This window comes from Callorhinus ursinus, unplaced genomic scaffold (assembly GCF_003265705.2).
Source record: "Callorhinus ursinus isolate GAN/ISIS: 27379988/994484 unplaced genomic scaffold, GSC_fseal_2.0 scaffold13, whole genome shotgun sequence".
Taxonomy (NCBI): Eukaryota; Metazoa; Chordata; class Mammalia; order Carnivora; family Otariidae; genus Callorhinus; species Callorhinus ursinus.
This window is the reverse complement of record NW_027397075.1, coordinates 49,034,083-49,046,098: the sequence shown is the minus strand read 5'-3', so window position 1 is coordinate 49,046,098 and position 12,016 is coordinate 49,034,083. Positions and strand designations below refer to the sequence as shown.

Genomic DNA, 12,016 nt, shown 5'->3' with positions numbered 1-12,016 from the left:
ATCTTGTTGAAGAAGAATCATCACCAAATCCACATTCCAGCCCATAGGAAGGGGGGTGAGAATCCTCCTGTCCTTTAAGGGGAGCTCAGCAAGTTACCCTTATCACTTCTGCTCACCCCCAGTTGGCCAGTGCCAGGACTTATGGACACACCTGGGAGGCTGAGAAACATCATCTTTAGCTTGGTGGCCGTGCGCCACTCAGACTTCCCATGTCATGGAAGAACGGAAGAAAGAAATGAGGAGGGACCATGATGGTCTCTCCCGTAATCAGGGACAGTTTCTTAGAGGGGATGATGATTACTTACGACGATTTTGTCGTAAGACAGAACAGGAGCCCGCCAAGTAGGGAAGATGTCAGAGGATCTGTGGAAAGAGGAGTTTGTAGGCAAAGGGACAGAACTTTGGGGTGTGAGGAAGCATAGCATGGTCTGGCAGCTACAAACCACTCGGTGGGACTGGAGTATAGAATGTGAGGGGACAGTGGTAGGAGGTGAGCTTAGATCAGAAAGCAGGGAAAGACTGTGAAAGACATTTCATTATTTATGTGTGGAGTCTGGCAGGAGAGTATGCTGAAAAGTCACTTAAGATGGTAAAGCACATGTGGATTTGGAGAAGCACAGGTGAGAGTGCTCTGCTCTAAACACACCTACCTCCTTATGGATCACTGGGGCTGATTTTGATATGCATCCCCAGGATTGATTTTTCTCCCATTCTACATATGTCCCACTCAAAGCCATGGGCTTGGGTGCAGAAACAGACCATCTACAGTAGATGAGGAATGTTCTTTTGTCCGGGCTGGCCAAGTAGTTGTATTCCCCTGCTGGAGCCTCTGAGCTCCCATGTGGGGGAGCCAACCCTGCTCTGTGTCAGGCACCATATTAGATACTACATGTACCTTGTCTCGTTCGAACTTTACAACAGCCCTACGAGATGGTATATTACTTTGAAGACAGGCTTGGCAGCAGAAACACAGCCTCCAATATAACTGTTCCAAGGCTCATATGGTGTCCAGACAGCATCAAAGAGCCTGGCTCCTTCTACCATGTCCCTCTGCCATCTTCGTCATGTGGCTTCACCTCATGATGTAAGGTGGCTGCTTCAGCTCCAGCTGTCATGTTCACTTTTCTCCCAGAAGGGAGGATGGAAGGGAAGGGAAGGGGAGGATAAGCCCTCTTCTTTTCTGAGTATGACTTGAAAGTTGCTTACATCATATCCATTGACATACCATTTGCTAGAACTCAGTCCTGTAGCCACATCAACTGTGAGGGGAGCAAGTAAATGTAATCTTTGGTTGGAAGTCCCATTTATCCAGCTAAATTCAAAGGTTCTATTATAGAGGAGGAAAGAATTAGCAGCTAGTCTTTTCCATAAATGGAGGAGGAAAGAATGGATATTAGCAGCCAATCAGTAGTCTTTTCCATAAATGGATGTCAGTATTCCAGATTTTCGCCATTCTAGTAGGGGTGTAGTGGTATCTCATTGTTTTAATTTGCATTTCCCAGATGACATGTGATATGGAGCATCTTCATATGCTCATTGCCATATATATCTAATCTTCTTTGGTGAGGTGTTCAGGTCTTTTGCCCACTTTTTAATTGGATTGTTTATTTTCTTATTCTTGAGTTTTAATAGTTCTTTGTATATTTTGGATAATGATTTTTGCAAATATTTTCTTCCAGCTTGTGGCTTGTCACCTTATTCTCTTGACAGTGTCTTTTACAGAGCAGATATTTTATTTTATTTTATTTTATTTTATTTTATTTTTTTTTAAGATTTTATTTATTTATTTGAGAGAGAGAGAATGAGAGATAGAGAGCACGAGAGGGGGGAGGGTCAGAGGGAGAAGCAGACTCCCTGCTGAGCAGGGAGCCCGATGTGGGACTCGATCCCGGGACTCCAGGATCATGACCTGAGCCGAAGGCAGTCGCTTAACCAACTGAGCCACCCAGGCGCCCAGAGCAGATATTTTAAATTTTGGTTAAGTCCAGTTTACCAATTGTTTCTTTCATACGTTGTGTCTTGGGTATCTAAAAAGTACTTCCTAGAGCCAAGGGCTTCTAGATTTTCTCTTATGTTATCTTCTAAGAGTTCAGTAGTGTTGCATTTTATATTTAGATCTATAATATCCATTTTCAGTTAATTTTTATCAAGTGTGTAAAATCTGCATCTAGATTTACTTTTTTGAATGTGGATGTCTGGGTCCAACATTGTTTGAAAGACCATCTTTCCTGTGTTGTATTACCTTTGCTCCTTTGTCAAAGGTCAGTTTACTGAATTTATGTGGGTCTTTTACTTGGCTTTCTATTCCTCTATTTGTCTGTTCTTTCACCAATGCCACAGGCTCTTGGATACTGAGGCTTCATAGTAAGTCTTAAAATTGGATGACTCTGACTTTGTTCTTCTCCTTCAATATTGTGTTGGCTATTCTGGATCTTTTGCCTCTCCATATAAACTTTAGAATCATGTCGTCAGTATCCAAAAGGGACTTGCTGGGATTTTGATTTGGATTGCATTGAATCTATACATGAAGTTGAGTAGAACTGACATCTTAACAATATTGAGTCGTCTTCCTATCCATGAACATGGAATATCTCGATTTTTTTTTTATTCATCAGAGTTTTCTAGTTCTCCTAACATATAACTTGTATGTATTTTGTTAGATTTATAGCTAAGTATTTCACTTTTTGGGGTGCTAACATAAATGGTATTGTGTTCTTAATTGTAAATTTCACTTGTTCATTGCTGATCTATAGGAAAGTAATTGACTTTTGCATATAAATCCTGTATCCTGTAACCTTGCTATGATCACTTATTGGTTCCAGCAGTTTTTTTGTAGATTCTTCGGATTTTCTACATAGCTATTTGTATTATCTGCATACAAAGACAATTTTATTTCTTCCTTTCCATTCAGTATACTTTTTTTTTTTTTAAGATTTTATTAATTTATTTGACAGATAGAGCCAGAGAGCACAAGCAGGGGGAATGGCAGAGGGAGAGGGAGAAGTAGGCTCCCTGCTAAGCAGGGAGCCCTATGTGGGGCTCAATCCCAGGCCCCTGGGATCATGACCTGAGCCAAAGGCAGATGCCTAACTGACTGAGCCATCCAGGTGCCCTCCATTTTGTATACCTTTTATTTCATTTTCTTATTGCACTATCTAGGACTTCCATTATGATATTGAAAAGGAGTGGTGAGAGGGGACACTTTTGCCTTTTCTCCTGGTCTTAGCAGGAAAGCTTTCTGACCATTAAGTATGATGTTCACTGTAGGTTTTTTGTAAGTGTTCTTAATCCAGTTGAGGAAGTTCCCTTCTATTTCTAGTTTGCTGAGAGTTATTTGTAAATGGGTGTTGGATTTTGTCGAATGCTTTTTGTGCCTGTATTGATAAGACCATTGGTTTTTCTTTTTTGGCTTGTTGATGTTATGGATTACACTAACTCATTTTTGTGAGTCTCTGTCCATGACTTTGTTTTTAACAAACCTCTACGGGACTCAGCAGGGCAGGTCTTCCGCTCTGTGTGTTGTTAGGTGGGGCTGCAGTCGTCTGGTGGCTCACTCATGTGGCTAGCCAAGACCTCAGTGGGGGGCTGTCAGCTAGCATGCAGAGGTTCTCTCTGCATGGCTCTCCACATGGTTTATATTTCTTATAACAGGACAGCTGGGGTCAAGAGGGAGTATTGCAAGTACACAAAAGCAGAACCTACAGATCTCTTGAAGCTCAGCCTGGGAAGTTGTGCAGTTCACTTCCGCCTCATTTATTGGTAAAAGCAAATCACAGCTCCAGTCCAGATTCAAGGGGAGTAAAGACTACACCTCTTCATGGCTGGAGCAGCATGCATGTGCATGGAATTTATGGCCATCATCTTAGGAGTCTATTACAATGGGTGTTGTATGTTTTTTACCCAGATGAGGATACAGAGGCTGACAAATATAACTTGTCTAAGGTCACACATTTAATAAGTTCTAATGGAACTGGGTTTAAACTCAGAGGTGTCCAACTTGAGACCCAATATTTGTTCTGTTCTGCCACTCATATTTATTGATAATTTAATTCCTAAAGCACCTCGCTTTAAAAGAGGAAGCCCTTTTGTCTATTCTACTATAAAATTTTATCAAAAATTGGAATAAAATGTTTCCTTTCTGTGTCCTGCTGGCTGCTGGGATGGGATCCTTCTGTGGATAGTATGAAGCTTTTCTGCACCTCAGCTGATTCAGAGGCTGTCATGCTGTTTGACTTATTAGTGACCACTCCCTAGCCTGAAGCTTCTTTTATCCTCTGTTTTCCTTTAAATGTCAGTGCCAAAGTGTTTCTCAGGTTACTCCCAAGAAATGTCTTCTTTCTCTAATACTTTTGCCAGTTCAGCTCATGGAAGCCGGATCCCCTTGTCTTGCCAAAATATGTTTAATGGTGCAATGTTAAGTCTTCTTGGCTCCATGTCTTACTGTCTAGTTTGGCAAAAAGTGCTCCTTAGCTGCATGATAGAAGTAGGTCACCGGGAAAACTGTTTCTTCTGTAAACTTTTTTGGGATGTTTGTATCTGGAGCAAATAGAGTGCCTAGAACATAATACAGGCTCAAAACTTACCCACTAAGTGAAATGCCACCAGTGGGTATCTGCATGGCTGCTTTCTCTGGGTGCGGACCAGGCAGCCTGTTCACTGCACTCTGTCTGGGGAAGCAGGGTTGTCAGGCCATTAGGGACAGCAGATTGATTCTAACGGCCTTCTCAAATGGAATCTTTTGGTAAATTCACAACAGGGACTGAACAGAACAGCCCTTCTTCCTCCCAACTCTACCAGGTGTAGAGCATCTCTAAGTCACGTGGAAATACTTGGGTTGGGGTGGTGGGGATCTGCTGTGCTTGGTGACTTCTCCCCTCGAGCTCTGCAGCACTGTGGCTAATCCAGACCTACTGCGTCAAGTGTATGCCCTTGTGGTTCAGTAGATGTAGAAACACTTTTATGTCCCTCTACGTACACTTAACATGAGGAAAGATGAGATCTGCCGTGCAGTGACCTTGAAAGAGTTAATGCTCCCACCTAAAAGAGACCCATATATTGTAGTGTTCTTATCAGTTTGATGCAGTTCTTGAAATGAAAAGAGTCGAATTGTCATCAGTAAAAACCTGAGTGATTGGCAGTCACCTGGGAAAGCAGCTGGGAAGGGAAGTCTTAGACTACTGCTTCAATTTATTTATTGGTTTATATTCAGGCTTATTTCTTCTTGTACCTATTTTGACATTTTGTAGCTTTCTAGGGATCTATGCACTTATGTAGGTTTTCAATTTGATTAGTATAGTGTGGTTCATAATACTCATATTTAAAATTTTTTTGTTTCTGTCGTTTTGCTTTCCTCTCTTACTGTGTATTTTGTTTTACATCTTCTTCCCTCCTTCCCTCCCTCCCTTCCTCCCTCTTTTTCTGCTTTGATCAATTGTGCCAGAGAGCATAGGAATCTTTCCAGATTTGGCTTTGTTCGGTTTCTCAGTTGTTTCCTTTTGTTCTCCAATTCACTGATTTCTGCTCTTATTATTTCTTATTGTTCCTTTGGATTTGCTCTGTTCTTTTCATTCCAACTGTATGAGTTGAATGTGTAGCTCACTTATTTTGTAAGGAATCTATTTATATTGTTGTATCATACCTGATAGCTTTTCTCAGAAGGATTTCCAGAAGAGGCATTGCAGAGTCAAACTACATGAATATTTTTAAGGTTCTTGATAGACTTCCCCAGACTGTTCTCCAGGAAGGTTGTGCCAATAATACTTCTTCTTTTGGAGAGTGTCCCTCTTGTGTTTCAGCAAGTTGAGCCTTTCTTCTTTAGCCCATCTCACATGTATTTGGTGTATGATTGAAGTGAAAACTTAAATTATTTTTTCCCAAATCGATAACCAAGCATGATTAACTATTTCTTTTCATATTGAATTATGATGCAATCTTGATTTGCTACATTCTTTTTTTAGAAGATTTTATTAGTGACAGAGAATGGACACACATGTGCATGTGTGTGAGTGGGGAAAGGGGCAGAGGGGAAGAGAATCTGAAACAGACTCCGTGCAGCACAGAGCCCAAGGTGGGGCTCGATCCCACGACTGGGAGATCAAGACCTGAGCCAAAACCAAGAGTCAGCCGCTTAACCAACTGAGCCACCCAGGTGCTCCTCTCATTGCTAAATGCTTATATAGACACCAGACTGTTTTGGGTGGGGAGCTGTCTTTTCTGTTTCATTGATTTCTCAATCAATTTATACATCATTACTGTACTGTTTTAATTAAAAAATGCTTTATAAAATATTTGAGTATCTGGTGGAATAAGTTACTGCTCATCGTTCTTCATTTCCACACTTAGCTATTCTCACTGGTTTATTCTTCCATATACATATTTGAAACTGTTCTAAAAAAATCTCATTAGGGTTTTAATTAGAATTGCAGGAAATTAATTTGTAAATAATTAATATTCTTATAATATTGTATTTTTCCACCCACAGATGTGGTATTTTTTCTTTATTCATTCAGGGTCTTCTGTTATTTCCCTTAGTAAAGGTTGCTGATCTTTTTCATAACAGGTCCTGCTAAAATTCCTCAGATTGAGTCCTTTTTTTCTTTTTCCTTTTATGATTGGGAAATTTTCCAATTATATTTCCTATAATTTGTAGCTGATTATTTCTGGTCTAAAGGTATATATTCTGGTTTATGTATGTTAAATTCCAACTATTTATTGAATTCTCTTAATGTTCCATTAACTTATTTTTGATTTTCCTAATTTTTGTGTTTAGATAACATCATCTGCAGATCATGCTAATGGTCTTGCTTCATCTATGATTGATTAGCTGGGACTTTTAGAACAATATAGTAGTTGGGAAAGAATGCTATTTTTATTTTAATTCTAATTTTAATGGAAATCCCTATATTGTTTTTAGCATTACTGAAAAATTGAATAAACTTTTCTTTTTTAAATTGTGCTAAGGAATCTGGCTAGCTCCCTTTAACTAAATTTTTTATAATCAGCAGTGGGGGCGCCTGGGTGGCTCAGTCGTTAAGCGTCTGCCTTTGGCTCTGGCCCTGATCCCAGGGTCCTGGGATCGAACCCCACATCAGGCTCCCTGCTCAGCCAGGAGCCTGCTTCTCCCTCTCCCACTCCCCCTGCTTGTGTTCCCTCTCTAGCTGTGTCTCTGTCAAATAAATAAATAAATAAAATCTTTAACAACAAAAAAAAAATCAGCAGTAAATGTTGAATTCATTTTTAAAGCATCTATTCAGATGATTGCATAGTTTTTTCCCTTTCAAGCTGTTGACATATTTTAAAGTTATACATTTTCCAGTATGGCTTATATGGATTCCTACAAGAAACCTATGACTATGGTATATTTAAATACACTGCTTCTTTCCAAATTTGTTTTTTTTAATTATTAATTTCTAAGTGAGATTCGTTGGTGTGGTTTTATTTTTTGTTTCATCAGATTTTAATATCAGCATTCTGTTAACTTTATAAAATGGGGAAGTTTTTCATTGTGCATGCTTGGAACTATTTAAATAGTGTACGAGACGTCAGCATCAAAATTTGATATTCACTTGTAAGTTTGTCTAGGCATGGACTCTTTGGAAATAGATTCACTGAAAACTTCAGTATCTTTCAGTTATTTCAGGTTATATTTAGGTTTTCTTAAGTCAGTTTGAGTAATTTATATTTTTCTTTTTTTGTTTTAGATTTTATTTTTACATAATCTCTACACCCAACATGGGGCTTGAACTCACACCCAACGTGGGGCTCGAATTCAAAACCCTGAGATCAAGATTGCATGCTCCACCATCTGAGCCAGCCAGGCACCCCTATATTTTTCCTTTTCATTGAAATTTTCAAATGTATTAACATCCAGTTGTAGATCGCATAATGTTTTGAAACACACGTCTCATTTTTTCTGTTTTACGGAATTTAGCAAAGGTTTTGTCTACTTAGTGGATCTGTTCTCTTTTTCAAAAAACAATCTCTTGGGTTTATTTATAAATTCTACCATTTTTATTTTTTCTGTGACAATTACTCTCTGTTGAACTGTAGGCCACCCTAGATCCTTTCGGCTTTCCAGAGCCCAGGTTCAAGTTTTATGGTGTGGCTCTCTTCCTGAGAAGTTGCATATTAGGGACATTTTTATAAACAGAGTGGTATTTTCCATAAATTTGCATTTCCATTTCACACACTTTATTTTCATTTTTAAAAACTTGAGTGAGCAAAGGTTACTGTTTCTTTTTTTTTATTTTTTTAAAGATTTTATTTATCTGACAGAGAGAGACACAGCGAGAGAGGGAACACAAGCAGGGGGAGTGGGAGAGGGAGAAGCAGGCTTCCTGCGGAGCAGGAGCCCGATGCGGGGCTCCATCCCAGGACCCTGGGACCATGACCTGAGCCGAAGGCAGACGCTTAACGACTGAGCCACCCAGGCGCCCCAAAGGTTAATGTTTCTCTAAATAAACTCTGTAGCACCAGGAAGCATATATTTAAGCAAGTATGAACAAATGATTCATTTGAATTGCCATGTCCAATTTCTTTGTTTATGTAGTAGGTGTTCTGAAAGTGGAATACAATTATAGTTGAACATTTTCACCTTCTACCTTCTGTTTATTCCTAAACTCACCTGTTCTTATCACATCACTAGTCTCAGTTTATAAGGAAAGGAGATAGCAGCACATTTACAGATTCTACTTTGTGTTCCTAACACACTAACCTCTCATGAGGGGCGGGCTTTGTAATCAGGAGGTAATTTTCCCCACTTGCTTTTGTGACCAGAGGAATTTGGTTGCCAGCCAGCTGCAACTCTGTGGGGCCCAGTGCGGGGTGGGTGGCCTTGGGGGTGGGTAATGGGGGCTACCCCTGGTCCTGTCTTTGAACAGGTGGCCTTGGAACCATGGGAGGGGCCACCAGGGGTCCTTCAGTTAACAGGTCTTTTGTGAAAGGACCCAAGTGCGTAGCCCCTGTGGGAGCCAGGCACTGGGCAGTGTGTCTTGATGGCCAGCATCGATAGTGTGTGTCGGGCTTCATGTTACGGTTCACCCTGTTTCCTCTGTCACCTGTGGCCAGGGTGGTGGGAAACGTTAGAGCTCCTCCTTTCCTACTGGGAATCCAAGCTTGCTGGCCTACCCCTTCCTCTCAGGCTCGCACGGGCCTTCTCCTCCTATGTGGACACTGGCCCTCAAGGGAGGGGAGTGTTGGCTTCCAGAGAGTCGATTTTTTTTTTTTTTTTTAAGATTTTACTTATTTGAGAGAGAGAACCAGAGAGAGAGAGTGCACGAGGGAGTGGGGTAGAGGGAGAAGCAGGCCTCCTGCTGAGCGGGGAGCCCGATGTGGGGCTTAATTCCAGGACCTCGGGATCATGACCAGAGCTGAAGGCAGACACTTAACGACTGAGCCACCCAGGCGCCCCCAGCCAGAGTCGACTTTCTTAACACCTGTAGTAAACTTGTCACAGTGACTTGGGACAGGGCCTGAGCTGGAGGGCATGTGAAGGCAACCTTTTGTGTTAGACTCCACAGCTCCTCACTCCTCTAGCCAGTGCTCCCTGCCATCTGTCAGACACAAAGGAACATGCCCAGAGCTTACGGCTTCCTCTCTGCTGGAGTGTTTGCATCTCAGTCTGGGGCACTTGAACCTCTCTCGGGAGCCCCAAGGATTCCCATGCAAATTGTGTGCCTGGTGGCTTGCCTTGATAGACCCCAGAATTCTTTCAGGTAACAGATGAGCAGCCTTATTTGGGAGATTTGGAGGCCATTTATATTGTATGTTGCTTTGTATCCTATTTACATATATGATTTGCTTTTGCTTGGGCTATTTCTACATCAACTTTTCATTCCCTGAATGGGGTTTGGGACAGGGAAGGAGGGGGACCCCAGTTCTCAAGAGTTGTCATGGGAAAACAGCACTTTCTCATCCCTCTATATGACATTTTATATGAATTTTTGAGAGTTGGTTATCGTCAAATTCTTTTCTCTGGAGAAGCCCATCTTTTCTGCTCCCTTTCTCTACTCATTTACTGCCACAATCTGCTGTACCCAGCGGCTTCCTAGAGAAAGAAAGAATCAGTAGGAGCTGATTGGAATTTTTCAAATGCATGGAAACAGCAGGACATGTGAAGCCATGATTGGGTGTGCTGGTCCTCGGCAGTGGCTTGTGTCAGACGAGGGTGTGTGTGTGTCTCCTCCTCTTCCTGATTATTGCCTTCTAATTACCCCCCACCCCACCCCAGAAATGATGTTCTATCAGAATGTTGAGGGTGAAAGGGGGAGGTTAGTTAGCACTTTTAAGTAAATGGTTTACCACCGCAGCTCATTGGCATCGATTAAAACGCAAATCCTCTCCCTCAGTAGGTAGAATGGGTCTTTGATGTATCCTCTTGTTGGGTGGTGGTTGGAGTGGGGAGAGTCAACAGCTGATTTAGTCATGAGGGTTCATCAACAGAAATTGCTTCATTTCTATGCTCTGAGGCAGTTTTGTGGAGCGCTGAATTTTGGGAAATAGAACCAGGGCACCTCGAAGAAAGAGCTGGTTCTGCCTGAGAGTCAGGCCTGTGTGGTGTGGAGAAAATTGCTCAGGCAGAGAAGGCTTCTCTCCGTTTGCAGGGTCCTTTTGTTTGAGTGTATGTGAGGTAGGATGAAAACTCTTGCCCTGAGTGAGGATATAGGATCTCTAGCTGAAGGGTCTCATCAGAGAAATTCTGAGGGCCGAAGCTCTTTAGGGAAAGATTTCCCACTACAGCTTCTCAATGGCCTTTCTCCTCTATCAACCAAATTCTATAGCCGGCCTTTCTCCTCTATCAACCAAATTCTGTAGCCATGCATTTTCAGCTAACTTAAGACTGCTTGAAGACGGTGGATTCCAAAGAGGTTGCAAATGTATGTTGTATAGTATTTGTGTCAAGGAAGCAGACAAGGGTGAATTGTAGAAATTCTCCAAACCTGAGAGAGGATTTTTGGTTTAGAGCTGTGCTGTCCAGTACTGTAGCCATTAGCTGTACCAGCACTTAAAATGGGGCCACTTCAAATTGAAATGTGCTGTAAGGATAACATGTGTATTGGATTTTGAAGAATTAGTAAGAAAAAGGGATGTAGGGCACCTGAGTGGCTCAGTTGGTTAAGCGACTGCCTTCAGCTCAGGTCATGATCCCCGGGTCCTGGGATGGAGTCCCGGAGCCCGCTTCTCCCTCTCCCTCTGCCTGCCACTCCCCCTGCTGTGCTTTCTCTCTCTCTGTCAAATAAAATCTTAAAAAAAAAAAAAAAGGGATGTAGAATGACTCATTCGTAATTGTTTAATACTGATTCCATGTTGAGATAAATAAGATATACTAAAATTTCATCTTTTTTTACTTTTAAAAATTGTGTCTCAGTATTTCCGTTGGGCATCACCAGACAGGATTTCATTTTTCTCCTACCTGCGCAGATTCCTTTTTCCCACTAGAGGGAGCTGCGTTCTAGTTTCAGGAAGTCGGGTGCTTTCACATGTAAATTTCACTGCCTCTGTACCCTTTTAAAAAAGCAAAAAACAAACACAAAGTTTTTGCTTTGTTTCAGTTCTGCACAATTCTGATGTTTGTGGAGGTTACTCTTTGTATGTAAGTGAAGCCAAAACAGAAGAGGCAAGAGGCAGAGAGGTTTTCCCACCTTCTTTGTGTTAATGAATTTTAGGAGGTTCCTGTTAACATCTTTGTTGGATTGCAGTTGTTTGCCCTTTGTTTGTGGGCTCTTCCCTGGGACTTGAGTCTGTGCACAATTCACGTACACACAACGTGATGTGTGTGCAGCTGTAACAGGAAGAACCAGAGCCCTGCTGCAGTGACACACCTCCACAGCGCCCCCTGCACCCTGTGGGATGTGGTGGGAATGTGTCCCGGAGCTGGGCCATGTGGCACCCTGGGCCAGTGCTCCCACCCCGCCCTTTGCTGTTGTTCCCAGGGGCAGTGTTGCCCGTGGTTGGAGATTGAGGCTTCTCTAGTGTGTGTGTGTGTGTGTGTGTGTGTGTGTGTGTGTGTGTGTGTGTG

General features: G+C 41.9%; 1 protein-coding gene across 4 annotated transcripts in view; it reads left to right on the top strand.

Moving 5' to 3' along the window:
* HHAT (hedgehog acyltransferase) overlaps nucleotides 1-12,016 on the top strand; it is a 330,834-nt gene that overhangs the window by 13,901 nt on the left and 304,917 nt on the right. The gene's annotated exons all lie outside the window — the stretch shown is intronic.